The 13,212-nt window shown below is 36.9% G+C and overlaps 1 pseudogene; it reads right to left on the bottom strand.

Moving 5' to 3' along the window:
- LOC112318546 (protein SET-like) overlaps positions 1 to 8,557 on the bottom strand; it is a 37,157-nt pseudogene extending 28,600 nt beyond the window's left edge.
- Between the last annotated feature and the right edge of the window lie 4,655 nt (positions 8,558 to 13,212).

Genomic DNA, 13,212 nt, shown 5'->3' with positions numbered 1-13,212 from the left:
TTGAATTTGTTCAAAAACTAGATGAAAAAATGAAGGCTATGCCAAGAGAAACAAAGGAAAATGTACAGGGAAAAAATAGTGATGCGAAGGAAACTGGGACTCAAATCAATAGTGTGGACCAGAAGGAAGAAAAAAACATCCAACCAGAAAAGAATGAAGAAACAAGAATTCAGAAAAATGAGGAGAGGCTTAGGAACCTCCAGGACATCTTGAAACGTTCCAACATCTGAATTATAGGGGTGCCAGAAGGAGAAGAGGAAGAACAAAAAATTGAAAACTTATTTGAACAAATAATGAAGGAGAACTTCCCCATTCTGGCAAAGGAAATAGACTTCCAGGAAGTCCAGGAAGCTCAGAGAGTCCCAAAGAAGCTGGACCCAAGGAGGAACACACCAAGGCACATCATCATTACATTACCCAAGATTAAAGATAAGGAGAGAATCTTAGAAGCAGCAAGAGAAAAGGACACAGTTACCTACAAAGGGGTTCCCATAAGACTGTCAGCTGATTTCTCAAAAGAGACCTTACAGGCAAGAAGGGACTGGCAAGAAGTATTCCAAGTCATGAAAGGCAAGGACCTACATCCAAGATTACTGTATCCAGCAAAGCTATCATTTAGAATGAAAGGGCAGATAAAGTGCTTCTCAGATAAGGTGAAGTTAAAGGAGTTCATCATCACCAAGCCATTATTATATGAAATGTTAAAGGGACTTATCTAAGAAAAAGAAGATAAAAAATATGAACAGTAAAAATGACAGCAAACTCACAGTTATTAATGACCACACCTAAAACCAAAACAAAAGAAAACTAAGGAAACAACTAGAACAGAAACAGAACCACAGAAATGGAGATCACATGGAGGGTTATCAATAGGGGATTGGGAGGGAGAGAGAGGGGGGAAAGGTACAGAGAATAAATAGCATAAATGATAGGTGGAAAATAGACAGGGGGAGGGTAAGAATAGTGTAGGAAATGTAGAAGCCAAAGAACTTATAAGTATGACCCATGGACATGAACTATGGGGGGGGGATGTGGGAGGGAGGGGGTGGGCAGGATGGAGTTGAGTGAAGGGGCAGAAATGGGACAACTGTAATTGCATAATCAATAAATATATCAAAAAAAAAGAAAGTGTTTTGATGGTTGCCTGATGGAATAGGGGTATGCAGGAATGGTTGAAGAGGTGAAGGGATTAAGAAGTACAAATAGTTATGGTGATGTAAAGTACACTATAGGGGATGGAGTAACCAAAGAACTTATATGTATGATCCATGGCCATTAACAATGATGTGGGGATTGCCTGAGGGAGTGGGTGGTGCTAGGTGGAGAGAGGTAAATGGGGAAAAATGGGACAACTGTAATAGCATAATCAATAAATTATAATTAAGAAAAGAGTGGTCAAGTTCTCAAAACTGGCAGGATGTAGTGAAGCCAAGACTGAAACAAATCCTCTGACTATTCCACCCCAAAACTTGTTTAATCATCTCACTATACTCTGTCTGAAAAATTAAACCTTTATGATGACAAAATTAAATATTGCATAGACTTACATTATAATAGAGTAGAGCAATCTGGGCCCAAGGCTGCAATACTACAACACATATCTAATATATAGTCACATACAAATGGTCACCTCTGCACCTCAATCAGTGGCCTAATACTCCAATACTTTTTAAGTTCATGACACTTAACTCTTTTCTTCCTATGTCCTCTTGCTGAGCATGTAGCCTTTCGTGGTCAGAAACATGTGGTTTGCACAGTTAGAGAGATGTATTCAGTTTCAGCTTTGAACACACTAGCAGTGTGATCTTATCTTCTTCATCTGTAAAATGGGCACAGTACCGCTTACTTTGAAGAGGTTGAAAGAGAGAATATAGCTGAGTGTCTAACAGAGTGACTGGCGAGCAGTTAACGCTCAGCCCACGGCACACTGTTGTTGCAGCATATCGCTGCTGTCAGGTGGCTAACCATAATTTCTCAGTGCTATCAGTGTTCCCATTATATCTGGCTCTTTCAGTAATTTGTAGAGTCTAATCTCTTTGAGTTAGAAAACAGTTCCTGTATTGGTAACATAGCAAACCGGACTTGTGCAAGACATTGGCACTGAGATGAGGGTGCAAAGTCAAGCCAGGAACAAAGCAGGGGTGGAAGTGCTGAGAAAACAGGGACAACATTCCAAAACACAGTCCATGTACTTGAAACTGAATCAGGGACGTGCCTGGGGCCAGATATTGGGGTAGTGCAAGAGATACCAATGGGAGAGCCAAAGTCCACGGCTCAGTCTGGGTCACAAGCTGACAGAGCCAAGAAGAAGATAAAGCACAGGGGCTCAGGGAAGGCCTGGCTGTGAGAACTTGTAGCCAGCAGTTGTTTGCACTAATGCTCCCTTCGAAGGCCTGCAGCTTTTCCACAACAAGAATACTTTGATATTTTTTAGTAAGTGCAACTTTCCAAGACAAGCATCTCTTAATCAGAAAATAAACTTTAAAACCCAAAGTTAAAGTTTACAGACACCGACTAAAGACTTAGGGAATATTTCTTTGTGTGATTAGCAGGGATGTTAATAGATATGTTTAGTTTGACTTAGATTCCTTATTTACCAATAGGCTTTTGACTAAGTAATAGATAATGAATTTTCTTGATTGTATTTATGTATGAATGGAGCTGCCAGGTAAAACATAGGATGTCCAAAAAATTTGAATTTCAGATACACAATGAATAATTTTTTAGAATAATTATGTTCCAAATATTGCATGGGATAAATACTAAGCAAGTATTCATTATGTATATGAAATTAAATTCAACCAGGTAACTTGTTTGTTTTCTTTTCCTCAAGCTGGAAACCATATATATGACTGACTGTAAAAACATGAATAGTAGTTAATAATTACTGACCATTTCCAGGAAGAGTAATATAATTTAATGTATATTATTTTATTTCTTATAAAAACTGATAAACTAGATACAACTATGCTTTTCATTTTACCGGTCCTGAAACTGGGGCTTGAAAGGGTCATTTCTAGTAGTTTGCAAATTGGCAGAAGTAGAGCTCAGACTCGGCAGTGTCTGACTCCAGAGCCTTGAATAACACGTATACCTTTTAATGAGTTTAAATCCACACACGTAATCTGAGTATGTGGCTGAGAAGGTGAACGCACGTGTCCTGGCTCTCTGTGATGTCTGGGTTCTGACTACAACATCATTTGTTGCACCTTGTGATGTATTCATCAAATGCAGTCATTTTATCTCTCTGCATGTTTTCTTGGGTCGCAAAGAGAAATCCCATTCCTGCTTGTTCCAGTTTGGACTGGTTTGCTCCTGGGCTTTCTCAGCGGGTGCTAGTGTTCCTGTGCAGTTGGAGGCTGAGTTCTGGTGACTCACAGAGATCCTCTGACCACTCCGCCGCTCAGGGTGCCTAGCAAATATCCCACAGCAATGTGTTCGGTTTCTTATTTATTTTTGTTACTTATCTAGCCTTGGGGACTCTGCTGGGGGAAACATTAGTTCAATATGGATAGATTGGCCACTTTCCAGGAGCTAATTGTTGGCAATTGTCCCTTGCCATTAAATATTAAGTATTACAAATAGGTGAAGCTAATAAAACCACTTAAGAAAATGGATGTCGATATCACCTTACAGACGGACATCTCAAGCTATGTTGGTACCAGCCTTACATGTGTTTGGGGATTTGGGGGTTTTTGTCTGTTTATCACAACTAATCTCTTTTAAGTAGTTACTTTATCACTGGAAACCAAACTGCCACCATGTAAATTGGAAAACTATATTGACTTTTAAAGAATGTATTATTAAAGACCAGAGCACTACAATTTACATCTCCTGTCAGCTCTTCTGTTGTTGTTGACTTCTATTGGAAACACTCTGAAGGTATTTACTGTTAACATGACTAAAGCAATTACATGAAAGGTTTTCCAATAATGTCCAGAAATGTATCGTTTATCGCATTTAACATTAAGAATTTATGACAATTCAGGAGCTCATTATCATTAAGCAAGAAATCATTATTCCAGGAGAAACAGAGAAACATTAGTTTTACTTTTAAAAAGAAGTTGTTGTAGACAATGCCTCTAAGAACAAAAGCACTGGAAAAACTTAATCCAGTAAAAAAGTCTATGCTTTTTGTCTGCATGATATATTCATATTCATGTCCTTTTGTACAAAAGTCAATCAGTATTTGATTTATTATGTTATGCCTATTTGCTTATTTTTTAATAGATCACAAGAAAAAAATCAGGATTCTGTTTATTGAGTTCTGGTTTCGTATTTGAAAATATATGTAATGGGAATATAGTTTCACCTAGTTCAATCTTGTTGTATGGAAACAATCAAATGACCCATTTCCCCTGGATGTCCGTGTCAGTACGGTCACATTGGGAATCACGGTGACGAAGGGGCGAGATGCAATGATCGCTCCTCTGACACTGCAGTGTTCAAAGGGAGACGAGTGTACCGGGCTTTTTCATGCAAAAATCTTACTAAATCTGAGACAGTAGTTGTGAAACCTTCAAAATGAACTATCAAATTATAGAATTGGGGAACTCATGATAAAATAAATAATTATTCAAATTCTTCAGCTACCAAGAAAGCAAAAGGGTCATAAAGCTGGTAGGCATGATTGCCAGGCGGTTGGGAAGACATGGAGTCTTATTATGGTTCCTCAAACATCCTAGAAGAGTTTACAAGCTTCTCAGAGGTCACCACGTGTATTGACTGAAAGGCATTTTTTAAAATTCTGAGGACAATGGTGTTTGCACACTGAAGCACATGACATTTAGTTTTATTGGCTTAACCTGACACACAACCCACTACATAGCAACACATTTTAAAATCAGTGTTTAAAGAGTTTAAAGAAAAAATTCCCAACTGGTGCCAACATCAGGAATCAAGGATAACAAAAAGGAACAAAGGAACATAGTTACAAGTCTCTGATAAAGTCAGAGTAATATTGGTGCTTTCTGAGGGTTTGCCACCTTTTCTAACTTCTCTGCCTTCCATTTTAAGCATAGCATTTAAAAATTGCTATTTTTTGAGGGGCCATAGATTTTGTTACAATCTTTGGAGAAACCAAAAAGGAAAATAAAGGATATATAATATTCTAATCTCCTTCCATGATCTTATTTTTAGTGGGATATTTTTTAGTAAAGAAGCACTCGCCCACAAATCATGTCTTGTTTCACACTTACTGAATTAATGCTCAAGAACACCATATAAAGGGATAACTATTTACACATTTAACCCCAACTATCTTTACTGTCTCTGTTTTTAAGCAGTTATGGTGAATTTTCTCTAAAACAGCAATTAGTACATCTTTAAAAATTCTTTTATTATGGGAAATAATCTTAAACATATACACAAGGAGAGAATTATAAAATGAACACAGTGTACTATTTATCCAACTTCACCAGTTTTCAACATGTGACTGATTGTTCTGTCAACTACTTACCTCTCCTCTGCACCCATCATACTGCATCCTTGACATTATACTGTTTCTCCTGTAAGTGTTGCATTACATACCTCTAAAAGACAAAGATTTCTTTAGAAAACCATAATTCTATATCACATCCTAAAAATAACACTAATTTGCTAGGATTGTCAAATATCTAGGTCACATTTCTCAGTTTTGGGGTTTTTTTTAGTTTGTTTAGTTGAAATAGGACCAGTTAAAGTCCATAATTTGTGGTTTATGTCTTACAAGTTTATTTAAGGAATTTGTGGCATAAACATGGTCATGGGTATGTTTTCCTATATAATGACCTTTGTCTTACTTCTAAGGTGGTTAAAGTAAAACACAAAGTTTTAATTGACATTTTATTTTTGTTAATACCAATGGAAAAAAAGTAAGTAAAATTATCAGTTTTATTATATCTTAATCTAGGCATTGTTTACTTTAAAAAAATCTGGTTGGTTTATTTCCTCCCCTTTTTATTAAAATATTTTCTTATTTTGCAGATGTAGGGACAAGTGGTAAATATAAATTTAGATGTTGACCTCTTTAAAGTTGTGGCATTGATAGGTATCTTTTAAAAAACAACTTTCAGAATGACATATTTGAAACCATGATCTTTTGCTGTTGATATTTTATATGCCAATATAATAACACATTTTCTCCTACTCATATCAAGATCTTTAATTTCGTTCTTAGTTTATCTTGATTAGGAATTAAGATTCTTTTTCTGAACCATGGAAGTTGAATATAAAACTGTCAGAAGATATTTATGTATGCCATTTAGATATAATTTATAGGATTAACTGTAACTGGGACTATAGTTAGAGAGAAATCAGTTCAAAGCAAAATAAGCCACTAAACATTTTATTTTCTTTTGTTAAAAAAACTTATCATTTATACTTAATTTTATTCTGGATATGCATTTGATTTAAAAGAGCCTTTTCAATGAGTAGTTTCTACTCAGAAGAAATGAGTTGGATTTCTTTTTCTTGTTGAATTATTTAATTCACTTATCCAGGGCATAAATATAAAGATATCATTTAAGAGTACCTTTTATTAATGATACTTCCTTACTTGCTAATCATCATGAAGCATAAGAACTGGAAGTTGATAACATCACTTACTATTGCTTAACAGCTACCTAATTGACTAAGACCAATAGAGGTTTTATTTGTTCGTTGCCAAATATGTTAAATGATGCAAACTATTTTTATTTTTTCTTAATATAAATGTTCTCTTAATTATTCTGATTCTTCAAAAGATACACATCCTTGCCTTTATAAAGGATATGGAATTGCATCATTAGATTTTCAGTTGAATTTTCTAATATGCTTAGCAATTTGAAGTTGCTTTCATAAATATATTTTCTGTTAACTTTGTAAATGGCAAATGATACACAGGGAAAGTAGTGGTCCGCCCCATCATTATGCCATCTTCATCTAAAAATAGGTCTCTAAACAAGGTTGCTGTGGACAATGGTAGATCTTTAGGAACTCAGCTAATGATTATGTGGCACATAATATGTGCTAGGCACAGGTATAAGTACCTTATATGTGTTAATTTTATTCTCATAACAACTGTAACAGGAAGTTACTAAATATTATTATGATCACCATTTTGAACCAAGATAGTCTGGCTCCACAGATTTACTCCTATGCATGACACTAAACTACACAATAGGCAGAAATCAGGTCAGTGGTTGCCTAGGGTTAAGAGGAGGATTGACTCTCCAGAGGCACGCAGAAGGTTGTCGTTTGGTACAGTGGAAATATCCTGTACCATAGCTGTGGAGGTAATACCACGCATGTATTCATTTGTACATGTGAGATGGATTTGTTTTATTATATGTAAATTATACCTTAATAAACTTATAAAATATCATGAAGACCTGCTTTATGGTCCACCATGTGGTAAATTTGGTAATTTTCAAGTCCAGTGTTCTATATATGACCTAATTGATACATAGAGAACACTGTTCTCAAAAACTACCACACACACTTCCCTTTGAAATGCAGTGGAACGGTTAGCACAGTTTCTTGTGTGGTAGATCATAAAGTGAGGCTGTCAGTACAGATTAGCTTCAGATTGTCTAGATCACTGCTGATTTCCTCTGCTTCTTCCAGCATAACGAAGAGAGCTCTATCAAATAGATTGTGATTTTCCTTTTCCTTCTCATTCTGTCCCTTTGCCCATATATTTCCACCCTTTGTTATTAGATACATATAAATGTTTTAGCATTTATATTTGCTTCTGAATTAATCTCTTTATCATTAAGAATAGTTCTTGATTTCTTGTCATGCTTTTTGACTTAAATTCTTACATTTTATATCATCATAGCCACCCCATCTTTTAAAAGTTATTTGCATGACATCATTTTCTGGCCTTTTGCTTTCAAAGTTTCAGTGTCCTATATTTTGTAAGAACATACACTTGTTTTTGCTTTTGCTTTTATTTTGTTTTTCATATTTTTGGAAACATGTCATTATATTTGAATTTATATTTATCATTTTTTCTATTTGTTTTTAAAATCAGTTCCATCTGTTTAAATGTTTAAGGTCTCTTCTCCTTTGTTTTATTCTTTTACTTAATGAATTTTTCTCATGCCTTTTTATATCTGTTAATTTATTAGTTCTACATTGTTTTACTATCCTTTTACTGTTTAATTTGAGATTACAATGGGCAAACCCTACTTAATACAGTCTAGTCATAGAATATAACATACCATTCTCCAATAACGCTAGGAATTTAGACCCTTTCTACTTTTTGTTTATCATTGTCATAATTTCAACTCCACATAAATGTTTAAACATAAAAATAATTATTTTTCTCAGTCAATATTAATTTATATTTATTATATATGTATTATTTCCATTGTGGTTCATTTCTCACTGAATCTCTCGGTTTTCCTCTGGGGTCATTTTCCTTTTGCCAAAGAAACTCCTTTAGTACTTCTTACAGTGCAGATCCCTGGAAATGCGTGTCCTGAAACGTCAGTGAGTGAGGGTGATGGAGCGTGTCAGGAAGGCCTGCGGCCCCACCAGGCAGGTCTTTGTAGGCCGTGATTCGAGGGAAGACTTCAATGTGGCAGCAAGCCATTGATGTGTTTTAAGCAGAGGAGTGTCATGAGTTGCGTGGAAGAAATAGTACCCGGACTTTTTCATGTGGAGTGAGTTAGAAGAGGCAAGACCGCAAATAGGAACACAACAGGCTGCATATTCTGTGAGACCCAGTGTAAAATGAAAATGTAAGGCCCCTTGTCAAAAATACATTAAATTTTTCAAAATGGCAACAGTAGAGCTTTAAATAAAACAAAGGTCTCTTCTCAACATGAGGTCCTGTGCCACTGCACCGGTCTCATGGCTGTGAATCCTTTTCTGAATAGGCAGCTCAGGTGAAAAATACTCCCAGAAAAATCTAGAAAAGGGAGGAGAGTGACCTAGACTAGGCTGATGGCAATGAAAATGTAAACCACATAGATTAAAATATATTTTGGTGGGAGGAGAAAATTTTTAATGCTTTATATGGTGGCATATAAGAGGAAGAAGAATCAGGGATGATTCCCAAGTCATAACAGCAGGAATAAAGGGGGTCAAGTGTTTTCTCCAAGTGGCAAGAAACCCGAAGGAGCAAGGTTTATATAGACAAAGTAATGAGGTGGAAATGGCAATGGTGGGTGGTGAAGCTACCTCTACCACTTGTGAGAAAAGAAAACAACCTCCAACTGAAAGGGCTGCAGGGAAGGCTGAGCCCATAATGAGATCCAGATTTTAATTAAGGCAAGGGGTTGCAAAGACTTTCATGGAAGAGACTCAGGATATGGGTTTGTTTGCTGATGGAAGTGTGGGAATCCCAGAGGGCACAATGTGGTAATGGGGCTGAGGATGGCTGGCAAAGATGGCTGACGTAGAATGATAATTCCATTCCAGTGACCTGGTCTTAAGTTTTTCCTTGACAGTTAGTCAGTGATGAATGTGGTGATGAGAGTAGTGAAGAGTGTGTCCTCTCAGAGTATTCACAGTCCTGGCCCCAGTTAGATCCCAATAAGGTGGCTTATGACACCAAAGTGGAGGAGACACTTTATTCAGAGGGTCTAATTATTCCCAGAGCCCTCGATGAGGAGCTAACTTAGGGCAGCACTGGACCTCCCATAGTGTGTGAGACTTTCAAATTATCTTCCTTTCTCAATAATTTGGTTCGTGTCACCTAGATCTTTGAAGAGCATGCAGTTCATCCAAAGTGTATTTTCTTACCTATTCTTAAAATAATTTCAAATAGCCCAAGTTATTAATTTATGATATGATAGGAATAAAACAAGACAAACTAGATTAAGTTTAATTATTTTGAGCTAGAAGTACACCTTTGAACCTATGAATTATCTCAGTAAGAAGGCAAACCCACACTAACCCAAAGTGAAATTAAATATACAGATAAAATGTTGGTGAAATTCTATTTTTGCATATATCTAAATAATACAATTTTCCGGTTTTGTGAGTCAGGCAGATGCATTTCATTCTGAAGCAGCCTTTCAGTTTTTTCACATGATTTGGCTATTCTTGGATTTCTGAGTCACTCTGTCCTCCACGTTAGTCATTTTTCAATTCCATATTCTCTATTCATGAGGGAGATACAACATTAACCAGTCCAAATTTGGCTATGTGGCTTAATACTCTGAACAAACAGGCTATATATTTATTCCTATTCTTAGCAATACTTTGGGACAAGTTGAATGTAAATAAAATATTTGGGCAATACACTTTAACACTGTAGAATTTCTGGTAAGTGGTGCCAGGAAACCTTGGCATGCACATTATTGCATAATTGTTTTGATTCAGTTTGGTTGTCCTCTCAACAACTAAAATCCCAATGCAGCAGGAATACTTACCAAAGGAACAGAAATGTGGATAACATGGGATGAGCCAAAAGACCCTGCCAATGCTTCTTTCATCTAACAGAAGCAGCATAAAGAGTAATGCAGGAGGTGCATTGATATCCCCTACAATAAATTCCCTGGAAATTCCTTTGACAAAATGAAGAAAATAGTAACATCTTGGTCTAGAGTGTCATTATGGGAGCTCAGAAGGGCAGGTGTAACTAACGGGTAAGGGGACTGAAGAGTGAAATTTGTGATTCCACCTATATGGATTGGTGAATAAAGCAGAGGAGGAGGTGGAAGTCCAGCTGATAAGGATGCCTGATGTCTTATTGTGGTTTTCTGATGCCCACCTGGTGAAACTGGCTGTGCACTGGGTTGCTGATTTTTGAGGATAGAATAAATGTCTTCCGTATCCTTGTGTTCTCATCACTCAACAGAATGCCTAGCCTGTAGTGGATTTGCCATGAATATTTGTGTTGAACTGAATGAAGCTTCAATGGGAAGGTAAAACAGGCCCATTCTTACTCTTTCTGTGTATTGCCCCCAGGGCAGGGCGTCATAATGACCTCATCACCCAGCCGGCTTTTACCCCTGGGTTTCAGCAACAGCTCTGAAAACAAAAAATTGAATCTGTCCCACTTTTCATGTCTTCCTTCATTCCCCCATAATTTTCTATTAGGAAAGCTTAGGGAACCAGATATGTCTTAGCTGTGGGAGAATCCCAGCTCTGGATAGATGACCTCCCAGGTAGAGAAACTTTGGTACAACTTGTCTGGTGAAAGCTGTAAATCTGTGTTAGGCTCCAGGCCATCTTCTTTGCCATCAAGAATTGTAATCAATTTGGGATAATTCCTGGTCCCTCAGCCAGCACCCTCCAGTTAAACTGAGCAAGGAGATACTGAGCACCAAATGCAGTTTTGTGCTCTTCGTACTTAATACATGGTACCACTAAGAAGCTAGATGTTACAATTCATGTAAAGGTTCATTTTTAATGCTTTTTTGCATGCTTGAGACCATTTTATCCAACCCCCTTCCCCAGGAAGTCACAAGAAAGAAGTATCACACATATTATAGAAGAGATACCCAAGAAAGAAGGAACATTTATAGATGCTCAGGCCACAAGGAGATTAACTAAACCAAATTGAGAAGAGCATCCACTCAAGCTAGGGATGAGGCCGATGGCGTTGTTTAGCAGGAGTGAGTACCATGCACTACTGGGAATGGAAGCCAGTAAGTATGGTGGGAGTTGTGAGGTAAGAATTAGAGATGGAGGGTAGGCTCCGTTTTCAAGGAATCTAATCAAAAGGGAAAGGATAAAGAGGAATTGAGACTATAGAAGGGTTTGGGATAAGTAATGGAAGTTTTTGGGTTTTTTTTTTTTTTGGATAGGGCAGACCTGAATATGTTTAAAAACTAAGAACAAATTCAGTTTTGGCTAATGCCATATGTGGATAAATAGGGGCCAGCAGGACCAGGCTATGTGGTGGGTGCAAGAATCAAGCAACAGCCACCTGGGTGAGGGGTGGGCAGGGCTAGCCTCTGGGCTGCAGACAAAGGTAAGTGTCCTCTGCGAGGGGAGAAAAAAAATTAGAAACAGGCAGAATTTCCATTTAATGAATCTAAAGGGAGACTCCTGACTGAAGGCAATAGGGTAAAAACAGTAAATCAAGCTGTCATGAAAGGCATTGAAGTGAACCGTGGGAAGTAGAGCCTGAAGAGATTGCTGATACCTTGGGAACATAACCACCGCTCTTCCTGTAGAGCTCCTCCCCTGCACGGAAGGGACCACCAGTAAGGGTGCCAACCTGGCTGGGTGAATAAAGATGTCAAAGATACTGGAGAATGAGTTTGTAACATAGAATAAGGCCCTAAGGATATGAGGTGGGTTGGCATCCTGACCACAGGTTAAATAAGTTGCTTCATTAACATCATGCAAGTCATACATGAGTTCTGAACCAAGAAGGACCTACAGTTTGAGGACATTTTATAAATGCATAGATACACAAGGTCTGGGGGGGGGATTCAACTTGCCTTGAGTCTGACGGGAAGTACATATGGGGTGACCAAAAGTAGGTTTATAGTTGTGGGTACATGAAACACAGAGTTTGTTCTGTTATATATTTTTCCATGTGAACCACTATAAACCTACTTTTGCCTGTTCCTGTCTATGCGTTAAAATGTTTACCTACTGTGTTTTTAAAAATTTCCAGTGTTTTTAACTTTTTAAAGTTTAAAAAAAAATTGAGATGGCTAAGAGAATAGATCTTAAAAGTTCTCATCACAAAAATTCCAAATTTTTAAAACATTCCAAAAAACCATGATCAAATAGATTTCATATAACGCTTGTGTTTAAATGACCTTTAGTAGTTTTTAAATGGTTATTATTCTTTCCAACTGAAAGGATATTTCTTAACCCATTTTTTATTTTCTGTACCAAGCCTCCAAAGTACTCGTCTTAATTTACATTTAATGAAAATCTCTGCATTTATTGGTTGGTGTTTTCTTTGGACTTCAGTTAATCCTTCAAGAAGAGTGTTAACTCTCTCAAGCTACTGGAACTCCACTTTTTGGAACTGTTATGTTTACTATTAGGGAGTGACTTTGGCCCAAAGATCACTTGGCTCAATAAGTATTTTCAACAAAATCACTAATATAATAAATTTTAATCAGAATATTTGGAATAAAATCTGGATTTGGTAAATGATTTGGCATGCAGAATAATTATATTTATGACACATTTTATTTTAGTGTTCTTCTGAAGTCCTGTTTCTTTATTGTGTCCATTTACAGTCACTGGTTCCACGAAATCCAGTATTACTTGAAACCAAAATCTAGTATAATGATGAAACTGATCTGGTTGATGAAATTAAATATACGC

This window comes from Desmodus rotundus, chromosome 3 (assembly GCF_022682495.2).
Source record: "Desmodus rotundus isolate HL8 chromosome 3, HLdesRot8A.1, whole genome shotgun sequence".
NCBI lineage: Eukaryota > Metazoa > Chordata > Mammalia > Chiroptera > Phyllostomidae > Desmodus > Desmodus rotundus.
Note: the sequence above shows the minus strand (reverse complement) of the source record. Positions and strands in the feature narration are given on the sequence as shown.